This window comes from Ursus americanus, chromosome 7, assembly GCF_024610735.1.
Source record: "Ursus americanus isolate L20-20 chromosome 7, mUrsAme1.1.p, whole genome shotgun sequence".
Taxonomy (NCBI): domain Eukaryota; kingdom Metazoa; phylum Chordata; class Mammalia; order Carnivora; family Ursidae; genus Ursus; species Ursus americanus.
Window position 1 is genome coordinate 27,731,617 of NC_142133.1, and position 12,187 is coordinate 27,743,803.

Below are 12,187 nucleotides of genomic sequence, written 5' to 3' on the forward strand. Positions count from 1 at the left end.
ACGGCTATTGAGCAGAGCTTCTCCAACTTGAAGGTGCTCACTGACCACCTGGGACCTTATTAAATACAAATTCTGATCCAGTAAGTCTGGGCCGGGGCCCGAGAACCCACACTTGTAAACAGGCTCCCCCGTGATGCTGATGCTGCTGGCCCGTGGCCACGCTTTGAGGAATGAGTTTGTAGATACGTAGGCTCCGTGCCCCAGGTGTATCCTTAATAGCACACCTGTTCTATTTAGAATCACTACAAGCTCTGCTACAGCCTACCACTCCCACCGAGGCTTCTCTGAAAAGCAAACTCAAATTGTTCTTTCTTTTGTCTGGAAAAGCAAGGATGCCCCCTTTTGACGGCTCAAAATATTTCCTGTAAAATGCTAGAAGAGGAACAGTAAGTATATTTCCTTCCAAAACATTTTTAAAATTACTATTAGTTAGAAAGAATTTCTTCCCCTAATAGATTAGCTATTAAGCACCATGTACTGAACGTAGGGATCCTGGCCATTTAAGATAACCATATGGTGGGGGCGACTCGGTGCTGTTGAGACTGTCCCGTCTGGACAACTGCCCCGAAGGGTGAGCCGCACAGGGGTATCTGGGGTGTTGGAAATGAGCGGTTGCCTTTGAGGACTAGCCACAGCCTACAGTCTTTAAACTCAGTTTCTGCCTTTATTTCTTAACCCTTTCCTCCTTGGAACCTGGCAAACTTGCTGAGTACTCTTAGCTCTGGCACTCACTCTGGTCAGGCTGTTACTGTTCCTAGTGATTCTCTGAAAGTTTGCAGGGTTGGGGTTGGGGTGGGGGTGGCGGTGGGCAGTGGATGGGAAGTGGCTTCATTGTATCAGCTTTGGTTAAACTATGTTTTACAAACTTACTCTTCCTGATGGTGAACTTTGGATTTACCCAGTGTTACGCCTTTATTTCCCAAGACCTCATGAGACTGCATCATAAACTGCAATTTCCAGACACCAGTGAAATCACATTTATTTAAGGCAGAAGCCCGTTTGGAGGGGGATCTTATATGATCAAAACATGACATACATCTTAGGAGATGGAAATTATCTGACCATTCTGTTCTTGGCTTAACTTTCAAGGCTCGGAATATGAGCCCAACATCTATCCGCATAGTTTTGCAGATTGGTGGTGGTGGTGGAGGGGGTTTGTTTTGTTTTGTTTGTTTCAAGGCCAAGAAAAAAATCTATCTTAACATTTAATGCCTTCCCATCCCCACTCCCACATTTTGAAAAGACTCCTTCCATAGTTACCAACATAGCTCCCATTAAAGTCAAATTTCCTTAAATGAGGAAGTCACTGAATGCCTAATTACACATGCAATGCTGGAAAAAAAATATTAAGACTGCATTTCCATTGCCAGCTTTCTTTCCCCATTACACAACAGAAGATTTATCCTTTCATCTAGTGCATGAGCATTGCTCTTGCAAGCTTCTGGTTCCCTATAACATATATTAGTATATCATTCACTATTAGCGCCAACCTTGACAATCCAGAAGTTATGCCTCTCTCAATGTTAAATATAGTCTTTCTTCTGAGCTAGAAACAAACCAAACCAAAAATAATCACCAAATCCCACATCCTGGCTGTCACTTACCCAGACAGAGTGACATTGCAACACCCCAGGGCCCCACAGATCTCCTGTGAGCTGTGTGGATTCCTGCCGTGGGCTGCACCCACACAACTAGCAAATGCCATTCGCTGGCAGAAAGCCCATTTAAACCTTTAGCCAGTGGCATGTGCAGGGCTTTTTTCTGGACAGGTTGCTTCTGCCTGTGGAAATAAGCGAGTGCTTAGCGATCAGTCATTGTCCAGAAATCAGTTTTAGGTCATACTGAAAGTGACCCAACGGAACGGGTACCACACACGTGTGCACATTCACCTACGTCCATTTCTAAGGGCTTAGACCTCGGAGCATTCATGGCGTGTGATCAGAAGCAAAGCCCCGTACCCATCCTCTCAAACTCCAAGGTCGGAAAGGAACGAAAGAAAAACTGCAACCTTTAATTGGGCCGCTGCCGGCGGGGCCTCAGGTGTGTGGGTGTCACCTAGTTTTTCCAGGTGTCAGCAGAGACAGGATTTGATAGATAGCTAACTTGGCCCTCCACTCTCGGGAGCTGCTGCTTCAATGCCTGGATCTCCTACTGCTTCACATTGCTAGCGGGTTCCCTGCAAACGCGGCTGACAGACTGTCGAGCGAGCAGAGGCAGCCCGGGCAGGCGGGGGCACAATTTGCTGAGTGGCACAGCAGACGCCATCGTGTCACACAGAGTCTCAGCAGCTCACTTAGGGAGCCATCCACTTCCCGGGCTCCTTGCCCCGCACCTTCGGAGATTCTGCCAGGATAAACCAAATCTAAAAATTCAGTGCCCTAGACACTGGTGTGTGGGGACTGGGGCTGGACGCTGAGGCCTTGGGATTTTCTGCTTCTAGTGGCTGCTCTCATGAATGGTCCCAACTGTAACTTCCTGGGCTCCTAGTGAGAATCTTTTATTTGTGAGAGTGGGAGTAAAAGAGGTCAAAGCCCCAGAAGAATCTTCCTGGAGTTTGAAGAATAGGAAGAAACCTTTTTTTGATTGGTGGCACCAGCCAACAATGCCCCCTTAGAACCTTGGGAAATGTCCCGGGGCTGAATTCCTTGTCTCTGGGTTCTTCACAAGCTCAGGGCTTGTGCCTCCCTGGAGTAAAGGTCATGACCACTGCATAGACAGCCAGCTCCCACCCTGGTGCCCACAAGCACACTCAATCGATAGCACTGATTTTTTTTGCTTTTGTTTTGTTTTTTTTTTTTTTTGGCATAGATCCCCTAATAAATTCTTCCACCACCCAGTATCTATCACAGTGGTTCTCAAACTATTTGGTCTCAGGACCCCTTTACACTCTTAAAAACTATTGAAGACTCCAAAGAGCCTTTGTTTAGGGCTATCTTTATGTGGGCTATCGATATTTACTGTATTACCCACATTCCAGTACATACCAGAGAGACATCATCACATTTTTCTGGAAATGTCTCTGGAAAACGACACTGTGCATTCATGAGAGACTGAGGGTGACAATGGCGAATAAGATCTTAATATTTTTGTGAAAAAAGTTTTGACCTCACAGACCTCCTGCGTCTCAGAAACCTCCAGATATTTGTAGATCACACTTAGACAATCGCTGACCTATCAAATGACTCTATTTTTTATCTTGTCTGATATCAGAGTTACTCATCTATTCATTTGTTGACTTGGTCTCCTCCACCTGAATGTAAGTTCCAAGAGAGCAACAACTTGGTTTTCTTCACCTCTGTAACCATAGTTTCTATAACAGTGCCTGGAATGTAATGTGTGCACAAAAAAAGCCTTGGCTTTTCCTCAGGCACTGATAATGATCTCCAATCCAGGGCACGGCAGAAATTTCTCCTTCCCGCAGCTGGTCTCCCTGATTGAACTCAACCAGGGTCCAAGTCATTCAGTGCTGACTAGGGTTGACTAGAATCAATTACTACTTAATCTCAACCGTAGGGTGAAACCAAGAAGAGAATTACTAGAGCCAGAAGATGAAGTCACTAAGATCTGTTTTTTCCAAAATTTTAAAAAGCCAGTTTTATGGGATATTTCCTGACTGGCATATCCTTCCCACCCTACACGCATTTCTCCCTCCAGAATGTCCCTCTGCCGTCCCTAGGTCTCCAATACAGGCAGGTCACCCTGCCTCTGTCTTGTCTCCTTCTTGTCAGTCAATATTGTACACTGTTGATTTAAAAGAAAATTCAAGAAGGACATGTACTCTTGTCACTGTGCTCCATGAATCAGTACATGTGAGTTTGGCTCCATGCATTTCAGGATGCAAGAAATGCCACATTGGTTCCACTCTCCCTCCTGTGTGGTAAGATATTCTGCACCAGGTGTTTTGGCCACTTGCTCCCACATGGCAAGCCCACCAGTGGTTATCACTGAGAAGAGCTGTCTCAAGGGGCACAAGGACACTAGGAAGCAGGTGGTTTTCTAAGGGGATGGAACTGACAGGGGATGAAACTGCCAGAAAAGGCCAGTGTGATCAGAGCAGAGTGAGAAAGCCAGTTCATGTTGGCCTTGAGGACCTGGTAAAGAGGGGTCTTCACTCAAGATGTGATGGACGCCACTGGATGGTTGTGAGTAGGGAGTGACATCGCTGACTTGCTGTTTGTAGAGAACATTCTCACTACCATGCAGAAAACAGACTGTAGGTATTGGGGGAAAGCTAGAATGATGACAGAAAGAACAGGAAGATAGAAGGCTATTACAGGGGCCCAAATGAGAAATGGGGGTGACTCGGACCAGCAAGTGGAAGTGATGAGAGGTTGTCCAACCAAGATATATTTTGAAGTTGGAATTGCTGTAACTTGCAGTTAGATTGATATGGGTATAAGGAAAATGGAATAATCAATGATGATTCCTAGATGTTCAACCTGAGCAAAATCTAGGCAAATACATTGAGATAGAGAAGAAGTTAGGAGCAGGTTTGAAGGATAAAATCAAGTTCTGTGTTGAAGTCCAATTTGAGATGCCTATTGGACTTCCAATTGGAAATGTCAGATAGATGGACTTACGCAAGTATGGAGCTCCAGGGTGTTGCAGAGATTGGAGCTGAGGATATATATTTGGAAGATGTTGGCACATAGATGGTATTTAAACTCACAGGACTGCATGTCACCCAAGAGAATATAAATAGACAAGAGGAGAGAAAGGGTAGAGGACTGAGCCCTAGGACACTGCAACATTTTGAGGTGAGAAAGAGGAGAAGGCAGAAAAGGAGACTGAAAGGTAGCGGGAAAAACAGGAGGGTATGCAGCAAAAAGAGGCAATTAATTGCATCAAATCCTATTGAGAATTCAAGTAAGATAAAGATTGAGAATTGACCATTGGATTAGGCAAGATTTTGACCTGGATAAGTACAATTTCAACAACATGATGTGGATAGAAGTCTGATTGGAGTGGGTTGAAAGTATGGAGATTTCTAGGCTGAATGGAGGACCGGATGGCTGCATTTACTTTTGTTCCCTCTTGGATTCCCACTAAAATGACAATAAATGCATAAACCTATGTGACAGAGACTAAGGGAGGTGATAAGAGCATATGAGAGATGTTAATAACATTTTGAAATCTGGAGGGTGATGGATATCTAGTGGCCTGAAGAAAATTGAAAGCCAGCTATCTATAGTCTGGAAGTACAAGAAATGGTCTAATTCACACACACACACACACACACACACACACACACACACACAGAACCCCCCCCCCCAAACCCAAACAAACAAACAAACAAAAAAGCCTCAAGAACGCTCAGGAAGTGAAGGTATAGGTACTTATAATGGTGTGGGTGCTAGAGGGGACTGCAAGAAGGAGTGAGTGAAAGCCTCCAGGAGAAGAAAAAGTCTCCTACACCCTCTCTCCACCCACACACAGCAAATGACTGTTCCTCCACCACCCAATCAAAAGACTAGAAGCCCAGAGAGAATGAACTAGAGGGACTCTGGACTGGGAGAACCAAAGCAAAAGAGAGTGAAATAAAGCTTATTTCCAATGTGCAAAGTCTTAATTGCATTCTCTCTTGGAGAAAATTGGAGGATGTATGACATCAAAACAAGATGGTAAACAAAGAAAGAAGGACCCAAGAGTCAGGGGACCCAACATAGGAAGTGGTAAAAGGAATACCCAGGAGAACAGCAAAGAGGTGTCCAGGATGAGGTCCGTACAGCAGGCCTAGAGAACAAAAAGTTCAGATTGGAGAATGAGGATGGAGGACTCCAAGAAGAACGTCTCCAAGAAAAACAAATGAAAAGAAACAGTTAGCTACTTTATACTTCTACAAGAGAGTTCAGGAATAAGTTGTAGTAAGTACAAAGAAAACCAAGCAAAGGACAAAATGGGGAAGTAGCTCCAAAAATATTGTACAAGAAAGGAAGTACAATCATAGTATATTAAAAGGTTCAGTTAGGACCATGTATTAGTCATAATAACAATGAATATTGACTTAACCAGAACTGTCATAGACATATATTGAAAGGATAGTAGGAAAAGAAAGAAGGTAGAAAGACTAATTCTTCATCTCCCACAATAGGAAGTAAATAGATAATACATAAAACTGAAAAACCAGAAAATAGCTGGATAGATAAGATATAATATTCAATATATATGTATCTTCTCTCTCTCTCTCTCTCTCTCTCTCTCTCTATCTCAATGTATTTGCCTAGATCTGACACGTGAGATTCATGTCTCCAGACCTACCTCACTTTCACTAGGGATGGGAAAACATAGTTCCTTCTGCTCATGGTTGTTTTTCTTCCCCTCTCTTGGTTCTCCCCTCTGCCTTACATCACCTCTCTCTCTATAGGCCACCCCAAGGCCAAGTAGAAACTTTTTCTCTCCAACTGATCTACCGACTCCTTTCCCTATGGTGCCTCCCATACCTCAGTTATATCCTAGTTTTTCTGTTGACTACCTTCCTGTGGATCAGATTCAAATGTTGAGTAGGTGCAGATAAAGTGTAGAGAGGGAGGGTATGGCTGCCATCCTCTTCACAGGAAGTAATTGGCAGTAGCATAGAACTAATCCAGTCTGCAATAGTATACAGTCAGAGGGAGAGCCTTGCCCCGTGTGTGTCTCTTACGATCGCATCATGATTCGGGAGCCTGTCTTGCTGGGAGGATGGCGAATGAAGGGCAATAGCTGGCTCTGGGTATGTACTGAACAGCCTCAAATTCATAAGGAGGAATGAACTACTAATCTGTCAAGAAAATGGGAGGGATTCTAGATCCTGTTCCCAAACCCAAGACCTCCGCTGGCTCCAAATTTTTCCAATTGGCTTTAAAGTAACTGTTTTGTTTTGTATAACAACAATTTTTATTGTAGCAAAGATTATTCATTGTATCTCAAAATCCACGCTTCCCTTTTTAAGTAATAGTACCATTAATTTTTACCTGGACACATGGCTATCAGAATAAAAGCTATATCTCCGGACTCCCCTGCAGTGAGGTGTGGCCATATGTCTAAATCCTACACACAATGGGGTGTGATTTCTGGTCACATTCTTAAAGGTAAGGGATGTACCATCCCTTCACCCTTCCTTGCTCCCTACTTGATGTTTGGAATGACAAAGAAACAGGAGAGAAGGAGCCAAGGTCCCTGGATGGTCCTATGGAGTAGAGACACCAAAGCTACCCTGGACCACCTTCACAAGACAGAAATAAACTATCTTGTTCAACCTACTGTTGTGTCGGGATTCTGTTATATGCATCTGAAATTGTATCCTAACAGCTTCGTCCTTCTCTTTCTTTAGCTATGTATGTGTCAGACATGTACAAAATACCTAATTAATGCTTTGATCTTCCCATCCTTCATTCCATTCTTGAATCCACCATTGATAAGATTGTCACTACGGTGATTTCCCCCACAATAACGGAAACTTTTAAATCATATCTAAGATAAAGTTGAGTCTTCTTTCTGAATGTCTAGTGTCTACAAATGCTTTAGCTAGATCCTATTCCCAAACTTCAGGTGATAAATGACTGTCTTTAGGTAAGTTAAATAGCGAGTGTAGGAGTAATTGAACAATAATCTTTGAATAGTAATCTTTAAACAGAACTAGTTGTGTTTAGTTCTGAGCATTCTAATAGCAATTATTTCCTTTTCAAGATGCCATCTTGCTCCTTCCCCATTTATATTGTTATTGCTAAACCACCCAATTTTAATTATCATTTAATTATCTTTATCTACAGTTGAGTGCCCCCCTTCTGTTGGAAAGCCTATTTTATATAAACCAAACCATGGGTAATTACCTATCAAAAGCAGATTTATCTAAATTCCCACTGAAACTAGATGAGACAGTTCCTTTAAGTCAGAAATTCATTCAAAAGCGGATCCAGGAAAAGAGAGCATTAAATTTGAATTTATAGAATACCAATAACATTATAGTCACCACAGGGAATCAATTCTTATCTATATTGCCTGCTGTGGGAGTATGGAATCTCAGTTCTAGATTCATCTTCTGGGATGTGTATTGTAGCAGATACTATAAGTGGATTCACTCACCATTTTTTTCCAACCCACATTTTCTTGCCCTCTTCTACAGAGGTTGGGGACAAAAAAACCCATTAAATCTCATGTTCTAGTCCCATCTCACCCCCTTGCAGTAAGGAAACTCCATGTGACACAGTTCTGGTCAATGAGACATATGTAGAAATCTATTTAAAAACACAACTGACCAGTTTTTCCACTCTTGGGTATGTACCCAAGAGAATTGAAAGCAGGGACTCAAATAGATACTTGTACACCCATATTCATAGCAGCATTATTCACAATAGCCAAGAGGTGGAAGCAATCCAAGTATCCATCAACAGGTGAGTAGACCAACAGAATGTGGTACACACACACAACGGAATATTATTCAACCATAAAAAGGAATAACACTCTGATACATGTTACCACAGGGGTGAATCTTGGAAATGTCATACTAAGTAAAATAAGCCAGACACAAGGAAAAGTATTGTATGATTCCACTTATATGGGGTACCTAGGGTAGGCGAATGCACGAGGACAAAAGTAGAATAGAGATTACCAAGGGCTGAGGGCAGGGGTGGATGGAGGTTGTTGTTTCATAGGTACAGAGTTTACGCTGGGAATGATTAACAAGTTCTGGAGACGGATAGTGGCGGTGGTTGCACAACATTGTGAATGTACTTAATACCACTGAAGTGTACACTTTAAAAATGGTTAACGTGTTAATTTTAATTTTTATATATTTTACCACAATAAAAATACGAATTCAAAATCTTTGTACCTATTTTTAATTAACAAATTATAAGTCTGGATCTCTCAACTCTGTATTTTGTTTAAAGATTCAATATACTATTGATTGAATGAAATTTTCATTCCTACTCAAGCTGCCTATAAGGCAGCTCATTTTACCCAAGGCCAGCAAGAGACAAAACCAACAATAAACAAAGACAGAAGAGTGTGGCTCCTAATATTCTGTTTTGCTTCTCTGCCTTGAAGACTTGGAAGACAGATGGGGTTTGAGAGGAACAAAGAAGAAAGATGTACAACCCGCCACTTGGTAATGAAGAGAAAAGGAGTCTCTTCACGAGGCAGGATATGCCCAAGGCAGATGAACTGGAAGGAGGGATATTCTTCACAGAAGTTTAAGGTAATCCTCCATTTGGGGGTATCTTGTCACAAGATTTTATCTGCCCAGTTGGGAAGCATGTCAGTGAGGACGGGTGTTAGCGGCAAGACCAAGTAGCTTCATGGCCTAGTCTCTACACAAAGAGACCTCTCCCCTTTTCTCTGGATTCTGAGCCCAAGCTCAACCCATGGTTCATACTTGGTAATTATAACAAGCTAACATTTGTTGAGTGCTTATTTTGCCAGGCACTGCTGGAAGCATTGTATTATGTCTATTACCTCATTTAAATCTTACACAGTCCACGTGAGTTACATACGTATTATTATTTCCATCTCACAGATGAGGAAATTGGAGCAAAAAAATATTTGGATGATCTAAGGTCACGCAGACGACAAATGGCAGAGCCAGGATTGGAACCCATGCAGTCTGTCCCAGATCCCTCCCACTTAACCACTATTTTATGCTGCTTCTTAAATCCTATAGATGATTGTTTTCTGGGTAGTGGCTCAGTCCCCAACTGTGATTTAACTTCAAAATATTTTTAGCTAGTACTGTCTCTGCCATCATCATGGTTTGTTTACAGAGGAACAAAAATAATGTATGTCTGTGTATGTGATTATACAAGTCAAATAACTTCCTATTTCATAATTATATTAATTAGGGTAACATTAGCAGCTGTTCTGGATACAACCCCAAAGTCTCATTTGCCTAACACAATGGAAGTCTAATTCTTGCTAAAGTAAAGTACAAAATAGCTGTTCCTAATCAGATGATCCCTGTCACGAACAGGCTTCCAGTATTATGGTTCCACCATCTTGGAAACTCATGGCATCTAAGGTCGTCATGCTCTTCTGTGTCAAGCAGGAAAGAAATAGAGCATGAAAGCCTATCCGTTACACAGTATTATTTGCCAGGCCTGGAAATGGCACCTATTACATGGGCTCACAGGCCATTGGCTCAAACTCAATCACATGGCCACATCTAACCACAAAGGAGGCTGGGAAATATCAACCAGTTGTATGCCTGGGAAAATGTGAAAATGCGTTTTGGGTGAACACATGGAAAACTCTGCCATAACAGCTTTCCCACCTATTATTGCATTTGCATAGTCAATGTTTTCACAGCCCTTCTGAGCCACAGATTTGAGTCTTTGCAAAGTATCCTGAACAGAGAGGATGGACTACCAATAAATTTTCCCCAATCCTCTTCTCAACTACATCTATTATTACTACCCTTATTCTTGTTTTAACGTTACAGATTAAAAATCCACAGCAATGTAAGACAGTTTGAAGCTTTCACTGATTGCTCCCTCAGAGAAGTAAGGTCTGACGATATGACCAAAAAAGGTTCCCCAGCTATTAACACTTTTGTAAAGCTTATATTTTAACGTCATTATGGCAAACATTATGTTCCAACAGATCAGATCACAATCTCAAGCAGCAGGAAATGGGGCTATGATTTTAGCCCCTTTTCTGTTTAATTTATACTTTACTTGTCTGATATGACTTCTAGGTTAACTGAATACGTGCTTGCGTGTCATACCCAATAAAAACTAGGAATGACCCCAAAATGCAGTTGGTCTGAGTATCTATTGTCAGACGAATGTATTTATTCCCTCCAGTGAAATAAGATAATAGTTAAGCTGTAAAAGAAATTAAGACATGACTTTTTTTTTTTTTAAGATTTATTTATCTATTTGAGAGAGAGCATGCTCACATGAGGGGGAGGAGGAGCAGAGGGAGACAACCCCCAACAGATTCCCCGCTGAGCACGGAGCCTGATGTGGGGTTTGATCTCATGACCCATGAAACCATGACCTGAGCCAAAACCAAGAGTCGGACCATTAACCAACTGAGCCACCCAGGCACCCCGAGGCATGGCTTTGAAGACACATTAGTAGCATTTGATGATTTTTAAAGAAAAAATCTCATTCCTTAAAAATTTAACATGATATATTCATAAATTGAGTTGGCAGTTGCCATAAACACCTCTTGCAACTATACCAAAAATATGTATGTATTTAAATAAGGACAAACAGGCAGTGTTCAAAAATGAAAAGAGTAAAAGCTATATTCAGGCAATATGGTAATGAGTGACTTTTTTTCTCCTTTCAAAATTTTCTTAAATATTTTTACATCATATCAATGATTTTCTCACAGTTTATTGCAAAAAATGAAGAAAAAGAAGATTCCTTTCCTGTTTTTAATACACCTATAACAAGCCTTCCATTCTTTGGCGAGAAAGAGTTATCATGTCTATCTCGTTTGGCAGAGTGAGTAGTTCTCAAGTGAAGTGTAGGATTCTAAAAATTTACAGTTCCCTGATAAAGACTGAGGGAAATTAATTTTTTAAAGAGTGAGAAAAGAACACTTTCCTAAAGGATACACACACTGGTCAGTCTTTTCCGAACACTGAGAATGCCTGAAGCCGGCTGCCCTGACCGGCATGTTCATTATTAAGAAGCAGGGAGGTGAAGGTACTCTTTGACTTAGAGAATATTTTATTGGCAGAAGGTCCGAAGAGATCCTTTCTTTAAATATTCACTGTGATCAGCATTCCCTATCACCTCAGGGAGTTACTGAGAACTCCGAGAAAGTCTGTTTTGCATCCTTAGGCAAAGCTTAGCCATTTCAGGTCGTTGGTGTATGTGATTTGTTTTCTTATGGGCAACATAATTCTGTCCCTGAAAAAAAAAAACACTTTTTTTCTTCAAGGTCTTTCAAATTGTCTGAACTTCTTTGAGATTCTTAAGCTCATCACTGAGTATCAAAAAGTACCACTATAGCTAAGCCCACAATTTCCCAAGTTCATTAAAACTCCTGTCCTCGTGGCCCTATTAGGTTCTGGGACTTCCTTGCTTCACCTACTTAACATCCAAGAAGACTCTGGTATTTGAAGCTTCGCCATGAGGCAAAGTTAGGCATTCAAGGATCTACCCCTCATTTTATGCTGATAATTTGGCCTGAGACATAGGCAGAGAATTATTACAGCTCTCTATATCCTGTGTTCATCATCTAGTATCTATTTCTGACC

At 41.6% G+C, this 12,187-nt stretch overlaps 1 long non-coding RNA gene across 1 annotated transcript; it reads left to right on the plus strand.

Moving 5' to 3' along the window:
* Positions 1 to 268: 268 nt before the first annotated feature.
* Positions 269 to 11,188, plus strand: LOC148109653 (uncharacterized). The gene is made up of 3 exons (XR_015725078.1): positions 269 to 386; positions 9,025 to 9,175; positions 10,837 to 11,188. It is a non-coding gene; the product is annotated as an uncharacterized LOC148109653 (long non-coding RNA).
* The last annotated feature ends 999 nt before the right edge of the window (positions 11,189 to 12,187 follow it).